Below are 14,841 nucleotides of genomic sequence, written 5' to 3'. Positions count from 1 at the left end.
GAACTTTGTTTTATCTGTGTAGGCTAAAAGAAAAAATAAAAGTCAAAGAAAAGGTATTTGTGGGTTGTTTTTTTTTTTTCCTTTCTTTTCCTTTTTTTCCCTTATTTCTTCCCTGGTAAATATTCCATACATCACGTGTGAGTCTAAGAAATCAAATATCAAACTATCAATTTAAAAACTTTCCAAGATTTAAATCACGTCTTCATATTCTAAGGTTTCTTAGAATATGTTTCTAACTTTACACGCTGCTGGTATAAGCGGTAGCCCACACCACCACATTCATTTACAGCAAATGACTCATTTGAAAATAATTCCTATTGCCACAAAGAATGGAGACTATTCCATTTACCCACTAAGTATTCTATGAGGGTATATATAACATGTCGGCAACGAAAACAGAAAACCGGATTTTGTTGACAAGCCCACAATTTTAGGCATGGCGCTTAGAACCAACACCAGTCAAACTAATAAAAAGGCAGTATGAGACCAACCAAAAGTCAGATAAGAACGGTGGCTTGATTCTGAGACAATCCAGTTCCAAACTAAAATGGAAAGTACTGGAATTTTGTAATTTTTTTTAAACAGGTAACTTTGAAACTTAAAGAGGAAATGTATACAGAGTACTGAAATGGGAGGAAGTTAGTTTCCCTAAGGTTTATGTTTTCATGATTCTTGGCTCAGGCTGCTTTTATAAAATGTCTAGATTTTGCTCACTGGCTCTTTAAGAACTGCCTCCAATTGGACTTCAGATGGTTCCATAGAGCTCTGTTGGTCTTGAGAATTGTTGAATCCATGTTTCTCTTTATTAACTCATTATCATTATTACAGGCGATAATCATGTAGTACAATTGCTCAAGTTTCATAAGTGAGCTAATTTCATGGTATTTCTAGGAGGACACCCAGGATGAACATTAAGCTAAATATGTAGGGCTTGCCAATGACAAAGAAAAAGATGGGATATAAAAAACACAGAGTGCAGACCTACTAGAGAGTGGCCTTGAGGACACGGGGAGGGGGAAGGGTAAGCTGGGACGAACTGAGAGAGTGGCATGTGCATATATACACTACCAAATGTAAAACCGATAGCTAGTGGGAAGCAGCCACATAGCACAGGGAGACCAGCTCCGTGCTTTGTGACCACCTAGAGGGGTGGGATAGGGAGGGTGGGAGGGAGGGAGACGCAAGAGGGAAGAGATTTGGGGATATATGTATACGTATAGCTGAGCCACTTTGTTATAAAGCAGAAACTAACACACCACTGTAAAACAATTATACCCCAATAAAGATGTTAAAATAAATAAATAATATAAAAATAAAAAACACAAAGTGTTACTATGGGTAGAAATGTATGCATTCCTTGTGTTAATGTCCTTGTTTCTTACTGAAGATGCCACAGTAATGTCTGGGCCTAGGAAAAAATACATAAATAAGTAAAGATTGCTCTTTGCAACCCTTCTACTCTGTTGTCAGCAATTGTTCCACTAGCCATTCCACATTTGGGGTGGCTTTTTTGCATTATACCTCAAGAACTTTGTGAATGCCTTTGTAAATTTAGTGAATGTTTACTGATTACCTATTTTACAAGAGCAAGTTCTAGGGGCCACAGATAAAACAGAGATGAATGGAACACAATTTCTGCTATCACTTAACATTTCAACCTAAGATATAAAATAAGACACATTTTAAAATACACTAAAGGCAGAATGCATTTGTTACTGTAAAAGACATTCATGGTACAATATGTATTTGATTCGGTTAGTTCCTGGACAATAGTCGCATGTCCAATTATTATAAATCCATTCCTTTCTTCCAATAAATACAATGCCATCAAATCAGATTATCCTTAGTAACCAATTTCATACTCATAATATTTACATGTTATTCACAAAAATAAATGATAAAGAGGAAAAATGTGTGTATTTAGGAGGTTTCTTTCACTGCATGGGCTAGACTGATTACATGATTTTAAATATGAATCTAATACGTTTAGACATTTAGACTAAATATGATTGAGTCGGTGGTTGAGTGAGATTGAAACACCACTATTATACAGTTGATAATGTCATTAATAGAAATAAGAAGACTGGAGAAAATGTGCTTGAGGGAAATACAACGAATTCAATTTTAAATATGAGTTTGGTGGGGGTAACCATCAAACAATCAGAAACACAAGAATAAAATTCAAAAGACTGGCATTGACCAAATTTGAGTGTTATGTACATATTAGAATTTGTGAGAATGGTTAATAATCTTAAGGGAGAAATTCTAAAATGAAAAGATGGCTGTGGAATGGATTTGGTGTAAAACTACTTGGAAGACAAGAAAGAAAAGGGAGTCAGTGAAAGAGTGTGAGATGTAAGACAAAAATGAGGAGAGCCGTTGTCACAGAGACCAAAGAAGATGCTAGTGCCACAAAGATGGGAAGGACATCTGAAAAGTCACAGGAAATAGGGTGTGAGAAATAACGAGACGTTAAATATTGAAAGGGGGATGAGGAAAGACTACTCACTTAAGAGACTTGGGATCCAGGAAAGAGGGAGATGTCATGGTAATGTAAGGTAGAACCAGGGTGAAGGAGAGTTTATATGGAGGTGGTGAGACCTGAACATGTCTGAAGGCAACAAGTCAATGAGTAGGGAGTGAGGGAAGAGGCTGAGCAGAGAGAAGATAATGACTTAGGCTTCATAGGAGCAGGAGAAGATGGGCTTCAGTCAAGCTAATCTTTAGGACCTAGAGATTTTGGGCAGGAGCAAAGAGAGGTAGGAAAGATGACAATCCAGGAAAATACATCCAGATAAAATGCAAAAACATTAAAGGGACCTCCCGTTGGATGGACCCAATCATTCTTGATAACAGAGCCAAGGCCATCTACTCACAGGAGCTGAAATGAGGCAGAAGTAGAGATTTGAGGCAAGTGAAAAAAGTATGAAACAACCATTTTAGATAATGCAACAGAGAGGCCACAAAAGTTAAAGAATTATAGGACGGCAGTGAGGTCCAGACTGACATTGCATATGTCAATAGGATCAGCATATTTGCAATACTTCCCACATTGATCTTTGGCAGTAAAAAACAAAGAAAGCAAGCAACGTGAATTTTCCTAGGTTCAGCTTTGGTTAAGGTTGAGTAGCAAAAGTTTACAGTATACTTTCTCATACGTTAATCTAATTTTTGCTCTAATAAAAATCATAGGACGTCATATCATTTCCATTTTACACACTGAGGTTGACAAATGTCACATAAGTATTATGAGCCAGAATTTTAATGGGATCTCCAATAGGCACACTGCCAATGGCCGAGAGGGATTCAGATAGTACAGAAGGAAAGGATGTAAGCTTAGGTCACAATAACAGAATCTGGGGAGTAGGGGACTGGGAAGTCCACTCATGTTAATCTTTGGGCAAGAGAAATCTATGTGAAAACACTCGGATATAGGTTTCCAATATATTGGTGGAAAATGTTTCACCTCAACTCTGCTACCTAGTCAATGTTTCATTCTTGTCCAGCACTGACTTCCAACTAATCTCTGAAAGTATGTTAAATTACTAATATAATCTAATAAAAATAAATAATAAATGGTTATTCAAAAAATATTTGCATGTTTCTAGCAAGGAGACCCTACTTCCTTCCTCATCACGCTGAATCCTGCCACTCTATTCCTACCTATCTCTTTGGTCTTCAATTGTGAAGCTTATGGGCATATTCCCAGGGGTCTTTGACTACATTCAGCCCAACTACTTTGAATTATAGCAGTTTCTCAATGTGGAAGAAAATTTTGATGAGGACTGCACCCCCATCCACATCGCTACTTTCACTCTCCACGTGTCATCACTTTCACCTCCAAGAGGGAATGAATAAAAGATCGCTGGACAGCCTCTTCCAAAGAATTTGTCAATTCATGTCTATACTACTAGAGTTAAGAGCTTTATTCAATGTTTGATCTTAGAGGCACAAACTGTGAAATTCTATTTTTATTAAAGACCAGTGATTATTACTGTGACAGGTATTGCCACTTGAAGATTTTGAGCTATAGCATTTAAAGACATGATAAAGTCTGTACCTCTTTGTTGCTCTAAAGATCTGAGCCAATCGGGTGTTCTGTTGTGCCTGTGTGTGTGTAATGTCTAACTACAACATTTCCTGAAACCTGAAGGAGTTAAAGATGATTAAGTTCCACAGGTAGAGTAGAAAAACCAAGGAAAGGCACTTCTGATTATATTACCTGTATGTTTCATAGGGGCAGTAGAGACAGTTTCTAGACCAGTGGTTCTCAACCCTGGCTGTACATGAGAATCACCTGGAGAGCTATTAAGAAGCACCAATGCCCAGACATCACCAAAGCCAATTAAATCAGATACTCCAGGGGTGAGGCCCAGACTTTGGTGTTTGTTAAAAGCTCCCCAGGTGATTGTAACACTCAGCCAGGCTTAAGAACCATTAATCTCAGCCTTTTGGTCCATAAATCTGCTTGGTTAAAATATCTGGGTAAAGAGGTTGGATGGTTGTCTTAGCTCGTTACTTCCCTTTGTAAAAATTCCCTTCTCCATGAATAAATTGTTCTCATTTCCCTATTTTATTATTGTGACTCCTTTCCTAAGTATTGCTGAAGAGTTTTATAAAAGGAAGTGACTAAGTTTTGATGTATCTTGAAATAAAGTAAAAGTCTATTCTTTAAGTTTGTCCACATCCACTGGAAATTGAAAATCAAAATTTTAAAATGTCAGATTTAAAGTAGACAAAGAACAAGCTGTTGAAGACTTGTAAAGACCTGAGACCATAAAACTCCTAGAAGAAAACATAGGCAGTAAGCTCCCTGACATAGGTCTTGGCAATGAATTTTTTTAGATTTCATGCCAAAACAAAGACAACAAAAGCAAAAATAAACAAGTGAGACCACATCAAACAAAAAAAGCATCAACACAACAAAGGAAACCATTAAAAAAAAAAGCAACCTACTGAATGGAAGAAATCATTTGCAAATCATAAGTTTATAAGGCGTTAATATTCAAAACATGTAAAAATTTATACAACTCAATAGTAAAACAAACAATCTTATTAAAAAATGGGCACAGGATCTGAATAGGCATCTTCCCAAGGAAGACATACAGAGGGCCAAGCAGTGCATGAAAATGTGCTCAACATCACTAATCACGAGGGGAGTGCAAATCAGAATCACAATGATATATCAGAACCACAGTGATATGTATCATATATCGATGATATGCATTTCACAGCTGTTAGAATGGCCATAGCAAAAAGACAAGAAAAATACAGGTGTTGGTGAGGATGTGGATGGAAGGAATGTAAATTGGTCCAGCCACTATGGAAAACAGTATGGAGGGGTCCTCAAAAAAGAAAAAAAAAAAAAAAAAAGAACTACCATATGATCCAGCAATTCCTGGGTATTTATCCAAAGGAAAAGAAAACACTAACTTGAAAAGATATCTGTACCTCCATGTTCATTGCAGCATTATTTACAATAGTCAAGACATGGAAACAGCCTAAGTGTCCATCCAAGGGTGACTAGATAAAGAAAATGTGATACACATACACACACACACACACACACACACACACAATGGAATATTATTCAGCCTTAAAAAAGAAGGAAGCCTTGACATTTGCTACAACTTGTATGGTGGCTCTTGTGGCATTATGCTAAGTGAAATAAGTCAGACAGAGAAAGACAAAAACCATATGCTCTCCCTTACATATAAACATGTATCAAGAAAAGCCAAACTCATAGGTAGAGAGAACAGATTGTTGGTTGCCAGAGGCTGGGATCAGGGGTGGGTGAAATGAGTGAAGGGGATCAAAAGGTACAAACTTTCAGTTAAAAAATAAATAATACCCAGCATGGTGACTATAATACTGTATTGTATATCTGAAAATTGCTAAGAGAGTAGATCTTAAAATTTCTCATCACAAGAAAAAAAATTGTAACAGTGTGTGGTGATAGATGGTAACTAAACTTATTGTGATGATCACTTCCCAATATACGCATATAGTGAATCATTTTATTGTGTGTCTGAAACTAATATTATGCTATATGTCAATTATATTACAATAAAAGAAAAAAATAATAAGCTGTCTTACAAGAAAAGTTTACTAGCACATTGGGGAGAAAGATTTAGGAAGATTCAAGTGTTGCTTTCTCTAACACTATCCAATCAACAACATACGTCTACAACATCAAGAGCTAATACCACAGTTTAGTCTACTAGACAACAACTATTTATTTGGCACCTATGTGTATATTCCAAAGTCGACTTAGTCACTTTGAGAAAAAAATCTCAGGTAATCATAAAAGACATGGCTTAAGCTATTTCAGATTTATTTAGAGCCTTAAAGAGAATGAAGGGAAACAAAACTCAGTAGAGTCTTAAAAACCATTTTCTCGTGTTCAAACCTAATCTATTTCACCTTGATTTCTGCTTTAAACGGTTTGTTTTCTTTGAAACCACTAAACCCACAAAACAGAGGATTGCCTATAAAAAAGAAGAAGAGTTAGGAAGTACAGGTAGTGACCAAGTGCTATCTCTGCCCCCATCTTTGAACTCTCACTGCAAATATATGGTTAGGTAAAAACCATGGAGCTTGACATGATTTTAATCCACTATGCTCCAGTAAGCTCACAGTATACTTGAAAGAGATTGTTGTATCTCTCAAGATCCTGTACTTACCAAGACACATTCCCTGACCGTACACAGCCCACACTGATTTCCTGCTCTAATGAACACCTATTGTATAATACTTACGGCCTCTAACACTCATTTGGCAGTGAGTGTAATTCTTTTTTTTTTTAACATCAATGATCTTTCCATTGGAAATAGGAAATTAAACCTATTAAACCTATGAATAGGAAATTAAGCCATTTTTCAGGCACTTTGGTGAACATTTTCTAAACTCCAGTTTGTCACATATCGTCAATACTTAATTTAACAAAGTGTCTTCTTTGATTATTCCAATCCTTAAAGTTTAATTTACCATAGGCCTCCCTCATTGAGTTGATTAACCTATCCATCACCCCACATATTTACATTATTATTATAATTATTATTTTTGGTGAGAACATTTAAATTCTACTGTTTTAGCAAATTTCAATTATACAATACAATTATACAATCAACTGTAGTCACCAGGTTATACATTAGACCCTCAGACCTTATTCATCTTATAACTGAAAGTTTGTAACCTTCTACTAACCTCTCCCTATTTCCCCCACCTTCAAGCCCTGACAACCACTTTTCTACTCTCTATTGCAATGAGTTTCACTTTTGGGGGGTTTAGATTCCACATGTAAGGGATGCCGTGTAGTATTTGTCTTTCTCAGTCTGGCTTATTTCACTAAGCATAATGTCCTCCAGCTTCTTCCATGTTGTCACAAATGACAAGATTTCCTTCTTTTTTTTTTTTTTTTTTTTTTGCGGTACGCGGGCCTCTCACTGTTGTGGCCTCTCCCGTTGCAGAGCGAGGCTCCGGACGCGCAGGCTCAGCAGCCATGGCTCACGGGCCCAGCCACTCCGCGGCATGTGGGATCTTCCCGGACCGGAGCACGAACCCGTGTCCCCTGCATCGGCAGGTGGACTCCCAACCACTGCGCCACCAGGGAAGCCCCCTAGATTTCCTTCTTTTTTAAGGCTGAATAATATTCCATTGGAGGTATATATAATACATATATATATTAAATTATATATATAATTTTCTTTTTCCATTGATAATCACTTAGCCTACATCCACAACTTGGCTATTATGGATAACACAGCAATGAACATGGGAGTACAGCTATCTCTTCAAGATAATTATTTCATTTACTTTGGATATATTCCCAGAAGTGAGATTGCTGGATAATATGGTAGTTTATTTTTAATTTTTTGAAGAACCTCCACACTGTCTTCCATAGTGGCTGCACCAGTTTACATTCCCACCAACAGTGCACAAGGTTTCCATTTTTTTCATACCCTTGCTAGTACTTATCTCTTGGCTTTTTGATAATATCCATCTCAACAGGTGTGAAGTGATATCTCCCTATGGTTTTGATTTTCATTTCCTTGATGATTGGTGACATTGAACACTTTTTATGCACCCATTGGCCATTTATGTCTTCTCTTGAAAAATGTCTATTCAGGTCATCTGCCCATTTTTTTGGTCATTGGTGATTAACCCTATTTAAATCATATGATCGTTTCTCCTGGCAACCAGCACCCCCATCCTGAGAGGCTTTCCAAAAGTCACTTTATTAACATAATAAAGGTTGAAATGGGCCTGTTATGAATAAGAAAAGATGCAAATTTCACATTTATAGCTCCAAAGCCATTTTCAGGAACTAGGGACAAAAAAGGAATGTAACTGAAGATGCCCCTTTTGCTCTTATTATTTAGGAAATTACAAGGGTTTTAGGAGGTCTGGCCAGGAGTCAAGGACCAGGATCAAGATATATATTTCTTATCATTGTAATAGGGAAGAACAAATCTGACTCCATATTGGGTCTGTTTCTTTTACTTTAACTTTTATATTCTATGCCTTTTGTTAACCACAAGTTAATCACTGAAGGAATGTTGCCCATAGCATAAAGTATACATAATAATCCATCAGTGACAATTCTTCCTCCCAAGCCTAAATGTTAAGCTAAAACACCTTTCTTCAAGCCCACAGGAAACATCCTGACCAGGCCCACCCGTGAATGGCTGGAAGAAAGAAGAAATGAACACATTCCCACAAAAGTCTGTCAGGAACCAGGAAATATCTGCTACAACTTATCCTCTTTTTACTTTACCTTCTCATCACCCCCTCTTTGTTCTATAAAAGAAACTAGCACCCAAATCCAGGCAGGATGGTTTTGGGGGACACTCATCCACCATCTTCTCAGTTTACTAAGTCGCTATCTTATTCCTTGCCCCAGCAACTCACAACATTATAACACAGTACCACTGTAAGATACAGAGATACGGTTAGTTTTTCTCAACTCAGTTTTAACAGAAGTTGAAAAGAATTTTGTCATCGTTAAGTCATAAACTTATATCAGCCATCTAGCGTCTCGGCATGACAGGCGTCTCCAGTTGCCGGCATCAAACCTGCCCTCCCACAAAGGTTATAATTTGATGAGTGTTTGTTGTCATTCATTCACTTTTTTTAGGTAGTACCATTCTTGCTGATTTCAGTATAAAATGTCTCTTAGTGATCCTCTTTATTAGAGCTTCACTTCACAACCCCCCCATTTCTCTATTTCTCTCTCTCCCCCTTACTCCCTCCTAAGCTTGTGCGAGCGTGCGCACACGCGCGCGCGCACACACACACATGTTCCTGACCCCTTTCCTCCAAAACATAAAACAACTCAGAAATTTGTAGCTAATGAGAAATAGCCATTAACAGAGAATTTTTTGTTTTGTTTTTTTGTTTTGTTTTGTTTTGTTTTGTTTTTGCGGTACGCGGGCCTCTCATTGTTGTGGCCTCTCCCGTTGCGAAGCACAGGCTCCGGACGCGTAGGCTCAGCGGCCATGGCTCACGGGCCCAGCCGCTCCGCGGCATGTGGGATCCTCCCGGACCGGGGCACGAACCCGTGTCCCCTGCATCGACAGGCGGACTCTCAACCACTGCGCCACCAGGGAAGCCCATAACAGAGATTTTTTTACCCTACACCTAAAGTTAGATTGTTAAAAATAGCACTGTCTTGAGATTACAACAAGATAGACCTGAAACTAGAAAAAATTCTCCTAACGTGATAAAACGGATTTCTTGCTTTCTTTCTGTAAAGCCATGTTAGTAAAAGGCTGCACAAAATTTGCTGACATAAATAGTAACATGCACTAACAATAAGTCTTCCTTTTGTTAATGTCAGTGATTTCATCTATAAATAAATTTCGATCCTGTCCATTTCTGAAGGAAACCGTTAATATCAGAATACTATTTGACACACAGCTGCCATCGTAGAGAACATATCTTCCAGGTACTCCAGAAATTCTAACATTTAGGGTATACTTCTTAGCATGCTTTTTGTCACCCAGAAGTTGCATTAAAATGTTTTTTCAGACCATGTGTCTTTTTATGGCTTATTACATGGGATCATTGTGTAGGGGAGGATTAGCTGCACATGAAAGGACAGCTATTCAAAGAAAGGAGTTGAGCTGAGACATTAACAAATAGCCCTCAATGAAACACATACATTGTGAAATGAAAGAAATGTTTGTAAATATTTAATCTTTGTTCATCAAGTTATCTGATAAAATATTACATCTTGAAATTAGGCCAGGCCTTTATGAGGGGGGAAAAAGCTCAGATAAGGAAAATTGTAGGACGAAAAATATAATCTCTACTGAAGTGTAGAGGAGGTAGAATATATTAGATTGGATAAGAAAGGGAATTAGAAAACAAGCTTGAGAAATTGTCCTGAATTCAGAAGAAAAGTGCTTGCACAGAAAAAATACAAAGAGGAACAAAGAACTCATCTGATACAATATGAATATAATAGAAAATTGCAATGACTGAAACAAAAAATAGGCACAGATATTTACTGTGGAAGTATTTATAATAGTTACAAATGGAAGCATAAACATTCCTTACTAAAATATTAATTAAAATATAGAATAGGGAGATAATGGAATACTACAAAAATATTTAAATGACATTATAAAAGATAAGTAATGTATAGCATGGTATAACATGCACATTGTATTGTTAAATTTAAAAGAAAATTATGAAACAGTATTGTGTAATTCAGATCTTATTAAAAATATGTTATATATTCCAAGAAAAAACAGTAATACTACAAAATACTAATAGTGGGTCATGACAGATGGATGGAAATATGAGAAAATTTTTTCTTTTTTATCTTTGTTTATTGCTTCCAAATTATCTAGTATAAGTCTGTACTCTGTTTTTAATTAAAACCACATGGGTTTTTCTTCTTTTAAAGAGTTGAATTCTGAGAGTGAAACAAATAAATGCCAAATTAGTCTCTGAAGTCTTGAACGGGAAAGTCAAGTCCCCTTACTTCTGTCTGGTCCTCTCAGGATATTTAGGTGAGTTATAATACAAGCAGTTGGAAAATACCACCTCAGTTATTGTCAGGGTATTAAGTTAGCGATGTATGTAATCGTCTTACGGACATGATTAACTCTGAAGGCAGAATGAGTTAGGATGGTTGGCCCTAACACAGTGTGTTACTGAACAATCCTGGAAATGTGTAGCTTTTTATTTTCCAACTGAGTAATGGAACACTACAAAGCAAACATCTGTGTGCTGTGGGGAAGGAGCACACAGTCATGGTAAGTGTAAAGAAATACAGACTAAATGACCACAATTACAAGGCTCTGCTCATTCCCTCGGTCCCTTGATCCCAATCACATTCATCTAAAACTTTCAAATCCTTGAAAAACTTAGCAACAGATTTGTCCTGTGATTATTTAAACCCATCTTCTCACGTTCCATTAACTTGACAAACATATGTTCCTTTGAATTTTTGGCTCCAGGACAAACAAACTTAACTGTGCTATAACTTCTCCACAATTCTGGGAATGTTTATTGTGCTTTTAATAAGAAGCTCTAGGAAAAACATTGATTGTCTTCTTTTCAAATTTTAGTCCCAAATCAGAGCCATTCAATAAGAATTATTTTTAGCCAGAATTACCATTTAACATCTTTAAAAACTGTGCTTGAACATTTAAAATTAGGGACTGTTGAAAACAACTGGAAAAGAAACTCACATGTTATCCAAAGATAATATGAAAATAAAAAAATAAGTGACTGGAACGAATACTAACCTTTTTCATATATTAAAAAATACCTTACTGTTACAAACAGTTAGATATTCAACTGTGTAATACTTACTCTATATCTACTTCTGTTGGGTGTACTAAAAATTAAATACATATTTGAGTGTGGTATGAAAGGCACTATTTTATGCTATGAAAGATTACAAAGACGAAACCTCCAAATTTCTATCCTTAGGGACTTTCAACATAACTGAGATAACAAGATACAAACATAGCTTTAAAGTTCACTGACAGTGCAGACAGCTTATGTTAAGGGCCAGAAGAATGAAATGGGCCTTCAATGATACAGAAATTCTGGGAAAGAACACTTTGGTCTTAGGAGGTCAAGAAAGGCTTTTCGGTTTGGGGCCAATGTAAACTAGGTGTTAGATTATAAGTAGGACTCAGATATATGGAAAAAAGTTTGGTTGCCCTTTCTGAAAAGTGGGAAATCCTGCACAAAGGTATTTTACCTAGGAATGAGGAAACTGTGTAGTCTGGGTGAAACAGAGGGTTCTTAGAGAAAACTAGGTGAAAATGAGGCTTGAAGGATTGATTATAGCCAGATCATGAAAGTTATTGGAAATATAAAACTAGATAATTTTAATTTTGGGCCATGGACGATGAGTACCTAAGGATGGTATTGAAGCAAGGACATGATATCGTAAATTCAATAGGGACCAGGCACTGACCACTATATTAAGTGTCTTACTCCATTTTGGCTACTATAACAAAATAGCAGATTGAGTTGCTTATAAATAACAGAAAATATTCCTTAAAGTTCTAGAGGCTGGAAGTCAGGGTACCAGCACGGTAGGGTGAGGGCCCTGTTCCAGGTCGTAGACTTCGTGTATCATCATATGGTGGAAGGGGCCTCACAAGCTCTCTGGGGCCTCTTTTATAAAGGCACTAATTCACCAAGTATAAAATACTATTGGAATCCCCTGAGTTTCATTTTAACCTCATGTAGCTTTAGTTTTGTATACCAAACCCCAAAGATATGACCCTGAAATGCTGAGGGTAAGCTAATCTTTTTGCTCATTGACTCATATAATTAGTATAGAGATGTCATCTCAGAATCCATTCAATGATACACACGCCAAGCCTGCTTTTTACCAGGTTAGCTTTTATTTTTATGCTTTCAAATTATGAGCCTCTGTGTTTTTATATTTAATCATACGTACGCATTACACTTAATATACAACAGTATCCCAGATTAAGAATATTAAATATACCAAATCAGAAGGTCCTGTGGGAAGACTGTACTTCTAAATCATACATTACTGTAATCACTGTTTTTTTTTAAATAATGGGAAGGTGTTCTTAATAACAGGGTAGTTAAGAAAAAAACAAAACAAGAAAGTGTGGTAAAGAGAAAAACAAATAAATATGTTCAAATATTTTCTTTTTTTTTTTTTTTTTGTGGTACGCGGGCCTCTCACTGTTGCGGCCTCTCCCGTTGCAGAGCACAGGCTCCGGACGCACAGGCTCAGCGGCCATGGCTCACGGGCCCAGCCGCTCTGCGGCATGTGGGATCCTCCCGGACCGGGGCACGAACCCGTGTCCCCTGCATCGGCAGGCGGACTCTCAACCACTCGCCACCAGGGAAGCCCATGTTCAAATTTTTAAAAGAAATCATGAGTGCAAGATTAGGAGACATTATATATGGATTGGGAGCAAGGTCTTTTTTAAACAGGAGGTTCCATTGTACAGAATTATGCCATTTCCCTGAAAATCATACAATTAATATTTTGTAGCTTAAAAATCTCCAAACCACTCAGAAGAGACAGCTCAGTAACAAAACCACACACACCAGCTGTAAGAGGCTTCCGAGGCTGGGAAACCACTCCTTCCTTGTGGCACAGATTTTATGGAAAATAATATATATATATATATATATTATATATATATATATATATATAATATATATATATACGGGATTCAAAAAATTTTTTTGAATTTTGAATTCAAAAAATTATTCTCATCTCTTTTTGTGCCATGAGTATAGGCCAAGGGAAATAGAGTAAGGCCCAGTACAAAGTGATGGGATCTATATATTGGGTCAGTGCTCTACCTAAAGCCAGGAACACAGGCAGTGAGGACCTGGCCCCCCCCAGACTGGAGTACAGGAGGGTATATGATGCAAATTAGGTTGGGCCCAAGCAGGACTCAGGGGCCAGCAATACGTGTTGCATCTCAGAAACTCTGTAAGCCTGTCCCCAGACATGGCAGGATCCATAAGTGCAGTCACACCTGCAAGGCAGCTCTTCACCTTAAATCCCCAGAACCCAATTTCTTAAACTTGATCGCTCTTCAGAATCACCTGGGATGCTTTCCAAAAGTACAGATCCTTGGATCCCAATCTGCATGATTTTCATTGAGCATATCTGTGGTGGGGCATGGCATCTATGTGTTATAAATTTTACAGGGAATGTGATGACCTGCCAGGCGTGAGAGAATACTGCCTTAAGCTTTTCCACCCCAGATTTGTTCTTTGGGCTTCCATAGTTTTGGTTTCCTTTCTTTTTTTTTTTTTTTTTTTGCGATACGTGGGCCTCTCACTGTTGTGGCCTCTCCCATTGCAGAGCACAGGCTCCGGATGCACAGGCTCAGTGGCCGTGGCTCACGGGCCCAGCCGCTCCGTGGCATGTGGGATCTTCCCAGACCAGGGCGTGAACCCGTGTCCCCTGCATCGGCAGGCGGACTCTCAACCACTGCGCCACCAGGGAAGCCCGGTTTCCTTTCTTGTAATGCCTGGAGGACCTCCATTTTCAGCTCCACTTTTCAGACCTTGGACCAATCCAGAAACTAATTGTTACTTTCTCTCTTATACCAGCCACACAAGGCCAGGGCTCTGCTTTTATATTTTCTTATGTCTCAAGGAGAAACATGAGCAGTAATGTGAGTATGTTGAAACATGAGTAGGTGAATAACCGTGAAAGTTATTAAATTTGTTCCATGACCTAAAAGTCATGTCATGGAACAAATTTAATTCCAAGAAATATATAAAGAGTGGATGAAATGTCTGGTTGACAAGCAAGGACTAAGCAGTCAGATCCACCCAAGGGGAGAGACGTAGCGTCCAATACTC

The sequence above is a fragment of the Pseudorca crassidens genome, chromosome 7 (assembly GCF_039906515.1).
Source record: "Pseudorca crassidens isolate mPseCra1 chromosome 7, mPseCra1.hap1, whole genome shotgun sequence".
NCBI classification, from domain to species: Eukaryota; Metazoa; Chordata; class Mammalia; order Artiodactyla; family Delphinidae; genus Pseudorca; species Pseudorca crassidens.
The sequence above is the reverse complement of the archived record's forward strand: the minus strand, read 5'-3'. Positions refer to the sequence as shown.